This window comes from Leptonychotes weddellii, chromosome 1 (assembly GCF_054177405.1).
Source record: "Leptonychotes weddellii isolate Sample4059 chromosome 1, ASM5417740v2, whole genome shotgun sequence".
In the NCBI taxonomy this organism is placed as follows: Eukaryota; Metazoa; Chordata; class Mammalia; order Carnivora; family Phocidae; genus Leptonychotes; species Leptonychotes weddellii.
The window spans coordinates 36,309,155-36,314,246 of record NC_138369.1 but is presented as its reverse complement, the minus strand read 5'-3'; the positions used below and the strand labels follow the sequence as shown (position 1 = coordinate 36,314,246).

The following is a 5,092-nucleotide window of genomic DNA, read 5'->3' as shown; positions in this document are numbered from 1 at the left end:
AATAATGCCTTCCTTCAAATGAAAGGCATATGTCTCCTTCCCATAAATGAAAATCATTGTGTCAAGTGAGATCTGTATTAACTATGTGGAAGGAATGGTTCTGTAGTATGTGAGGAAAAGGAAAACTGAAATCCAAAGAAAGACTTCGAGCAGAGGCAGTTAGAAAACAATCAGAGGTCCAAATAGTGGGCCTTATACTTAGATTACTGGATGGAATATAAAAATTCTTTGTTTCCTAGAAGAGGTGCTGCATTCTATGGATGCAGCATGTTCCATGAAATAGGTGAGAAGTAGCAAAGGCAAGATTTATATTAAGAGAAGGACAAAGGTTGCTTCCTCCAAGTCTTCCTCATTTCTATTGTAGTATGGAGGGATCCAAAGTGCTTGCTTTACTAGCACATATACTAAAATTGGAATGATGTAGAGAATACCATGGCCCCTATATAAGGATGACATGCAAATCCATAAAGTCTTCTATATTTTTCAGTGGGATAACATACTCAAAGTGCTAAAGGTCAACCGAGAATTCTATGTCTAGCAAAACTATCCTTTAAAATTAAGGAGAAATTAATAAATTCCCAGATAAGCAAAAACGGAGGGAATTTGTTGCTAGCATATCTGCCCTACAAAAAACATTAAAGTAAATCCTTCAACCTGAAATGAGAGGAAACTAGACATTCACCTGAAATCTACAAACACAAAAAATAAAGAACACTAGTAAACAAAAATATAAAAGACATTATATGTATTTCTTGTAACTGTCTTCTTCTCCTACATGATTAAAAAACAATGGCATAAAGATGAAATTTGTATGACAATAACAGCCAAAGGACAGAGGAGGTAAAGCATATACTGGAACAAAGTTTCTATATACTATTCAATTAAGTTAGTATTTATATGAACTAGATTGTTTTAGGTAAGATGCCAATTGTAATCCTCAGGGTAACCGCTAAGAAAAAAAAAATTAAATACAGAAAAAGAAACAAGGGATATAAAATAGACACTAGAAAAATATTTAAAATGAAAGAAGACAGCAACAGAAAAACAAAAATGTAGACATATAGGGAAAAAAGCAAAATAAAAGATGTCAATTCCATCATATCAATAATTTCATTAAATGTAAATGGATTTAATACTCTAATAAAGAGATTGCCAGAGTAGTTAAAAGTTGTTTACGGATGAATGTAAAAAGATGGAAAAAATATGTACACCTTGGAAAAAGTAACCAAAACAGATCTTGGGTGGCTATACTACCATTAGACAAAATAGACTTTAAGAAAAAAAAATGTTATTAGAGACAACAGGGGACATTTTATAATGATAAAAAGTCAGTCGGGAAGATACAACGATTACAAACATAAATTTACCTAAAAACATAGCCCCCAAATATACAAGATAAAAACTGACAAAATTGAAGGGAGAGGTAGACAATTCAACAATAATAGTTGAAAACCAATACCTCATTTTCAATAATGGATAGAACAACTATGCAGAAGATCAAGAAGGAAATGGAAGGCTTGGAAAGGTCCAGAAGTTTCCATGGACTTCTGTGGGAGAGCACAGGAATTGCTGAAGATAAAAGCCACAGGGCCACTGCACCAAGATGAAACAGACCTTTATTAGTAAGAATTCTCCACAGAAACAACAGGGGGTGTGTGTGTGTGTGTATCTATATCTATCTGTATATAAACACGCACACACACACACACTCAAGAGAGAATGAGAGAAAGAAAGAGAGAGAAAGTGGTTTCTTGTTTCTTTTAAGGGATCATCCCACACAATTGTGGAGACTTGTTAAATCCAAAATCTGCAGGGTAGACTAGCAGCCTAGAGAATCAGTGAAGAATGACAATTTGATTCCAAAGGCCGTCTGCTTGGAATATTTCTTCTTCCTCTGGGAAGGTTAGACTATTCTCTTAGGGCCTCAGCTGATTGGATGGGACCCACCCATATCATAGAAGGAGATCTGCTTTACTCGAAGTCCAGTAATCTAAAAGTTAATCTCATCCAAAAAATATCTTCACAGAAACACATAGAATAATGCTTGACAAAATACCTGGACACCGTGGCCCACACCAGTTGACACATAAAATTAACCATCACAGGACTCCAGTGATGAGTTGAATAGATGATGTTGCCAAGACTCAGAGACACCTAACAGCATGAGCAAGACTTGAGGTGGACAATAAAAAAGGGAGGGTTTTCGGACCATGGTAGTCCAGGAGAACCAGCCTGATCACAACTGTACCAGTCTCATAATTTACAAGAGGTGGTGGTCATAAGTGGGCGACTGAAATTAAATGCTAATGGCAAAGCATTGTCCTGAAGGAAAGCAAGGAACTACAAGCTAGCATAAGACCGAATACTTATATAGGAGTCCCTTTGTACTGCACTCTTGATTCATGTACCTTCCCAAGCTCCTAGGCAATTTCTTGGGGTATATAAGTGAAAAAAGGAATAATTCTGAAACACTGAGAAACTAGGGAGATTAAGTTAGTTAAAAGGGTTGCAGAGTTTCTCCCCATGAACATTACTCAAATTTTAGACGAATAAATTTTTGTTGTGAGAGGATCTCCTGTGCCTTGTAGGATTTTTGCGGGGAGCACTGACCTCTATCCAGGAAAGGCCAGTGGTACCCCATCCCCCAAGTCATGACAATCAAAAATATCTCTATACATTGTCAGGTGTTCAGGGGGGCAGGGCACAAAAGCAACCCAGCTGAGAACAACTGGGTTAGAGATTGTGATATTGTGAATTGGAAAGTTATCTAGCTAATTATATTTGTGTGTGTGTGTGTGTGTGTGTGTGTGTGTGTGTGTGTTGACAAGGGCACTTGCTAACAGCTAACTCTTAAAACCTGGGAGGAAAGGTTTCCTTTCTAGTACTCATAAGTACAAGAGTATTCATTAAACTTATTTATTGAACTAAACATCCAACCAACAAACAGAAGTTCTAGTTCATCTCTTTACCCTTCACTCTCTCCTCATATAAAAAAAGTGATTTACTTGATTGTAGTCAAGGTGATGGTTTATAGTAGTGGAAACTCCTGAGTCTTTACCCTAGTGCTCATTCTTAAATGCTTGCCTTTAAACAGATTCAGACGTCTTTGTCAGATCCTGCTCACATGTAGTCAAAATACCAGAAGCAGTTACGAATCAGCTTTAACAGTAATAAAAATGTTTCAGCATTTTAATGCTTACCTAAATTAATTTCGCAGGTCCTCAGTTTGCTCTTAATAATAAGATGATTTGCCACAAATTGTTTTCTTTTTTTAAGAAGAATGCTTTTCAATTTTCTTGACATATTTTGTTGGAAAATGGTTTAGATACAAGCCATGCCAACACCGCAGTCTCTTGAACATCCCCTGCAAAATCTCCCACTCTTTTAGGTACAAACTGCCATCGCTGTTTCTGGCTTTAAAATAAATACCTTTAGTTTACCAATAACATTTTTAAACATGTGTTTTATTTTTACATTTTATCTTGATCCTGACTTAGCAAAGATATGCCTTAAGATCAATACAGTATCAGTATATATTTGTTTTGTTTTGTTTTCTTTTTCTCTAGTAGAAACCTGATTTTATCCCAACATAACCATAATCAGCACTTAACAACAACAACAAAAAACCACTGGACAATGTGGGGAAAAAAATCTATATTTTCATGCAATGGTTTTGCACTCAGTATGAAAAAAAATGCTTGCCAAGTAAAGGCATTAACACATTTTCAAGGGACTTTTCAAATGCATTTTTTCCCCTTGGCTCAGCATTTCATTTTTACAGCATCTATTAATCAAGTCTAAGCAGGCTTTAAATCCCCAATCCCTGCTTCAGATTATTTCACAATTGCTGTCCTCTTCTGTTTTTGTCTCTGGTACCATCTTCCCCTGATTCCATTGTTTTAGTTGAGCTCTTTGCTCTGCACTTTAATCATCCCAAGTCTACCATCCTTTGAGAAGAGCAGCCATTAATGTGTAAGGCCATAAAACGAGGACTAATATTTATACTTTCAAAGGGAATTCACTGAATAATAAAGACCATTTAAGAAATGCCAGGAAAAATGGATTACTCCAGAATACAGAGCAACCAGTCCAGATTGGAGAACAATGCCATTTAGTCCTGAGAACTGATAGAGAGAAACAAAGGAAAAAAAGAAAATGACTAAAATCCATCGTTGTTCTTTATTGTACTTGGATATTAAAACTCCCAGAATCTAAGAAGCACTTAACTTAAGAAGAGGGAAAGACAACAGCTATACATTTTAAGAAGTTAAAGATGTATAAGATCAAAGAATACGGTAATGCACAGAACCAGATACTTTCTCCATAGAAAAATAATTTGGTCAAAAGGGTTTTACTGTTTCATTGAGGTGGAAAGGCACAGATAAGTGGTTGCCTATTTTCTTCTCTGTCTTATTCTTAAAAGTAACTGACAAATTGTTAAGAATCTAAAGGCTAAACACCATTAAACTATTTTTTCAGGTATCTGTCATAATTCTAAATATTGTTATTCTATAGGTCCATTTTTATGCATGCCTCCATAATAATAGTAATACCTGGGCATGAGAAATATAGAGAGAAATCAGAGGAATCTCAAGTTGCTTGAAACCATTGAAAACCAAGGGCAAGCCCATATCTGAAACCCAAGCTTCCTGGATTTTTCTTCCACAACAAGATTCAAAATAACATCATTTCTTGCTTTGTTCCAATCCTTGATGAAGTTCAAATACTGAAACAGTTTCCTGTCTGAAATTTGCAGACTGCCATTCAGAACTTCATAGAATATTACCTTGATTGAATAACTGTGTGTGTACCTCTGCAAGGAAATGGTGTGTCTATTCATTAACTCCGGTATCCCAAATCTACCATTATGCTTCTTGAAAGTGACAATAAATTGCTTCCAAATACAATTTCTTCTCATCCTTTTTATGGATATTATAAAAAAGCAGCAAATCAAAGAGGAAAACAGGTTAATTTTATGCCAATCACAAAACCTGGTGACAGGTGTTGCCATGTGTTGCGACAAGATCTCTTGGCCATGGGTCATTGCTTTGAAAGGAACTAACGAATGGCTTGCAGTGCTGTGACACACTGA

General features: G+C 35.9%; 1 non-coding gene across 1 annotated transcript; it reads left to right on the top strand.

The window, feature by feature from the left end:
- Positions 1–380: 380 nt before the first annotated feature.
- LOC115941058 (U6 spliceosomal RNA) lies at positions 381–484 on the top strand. The gene has a single exon (XR_004075785.1). It is a non-coding gene; the product is annotated as a U6 spliceosomal RNA (small nuclear RNA).
- Positions 485–5,092: the final 4,608 nt, after the last annotated feature.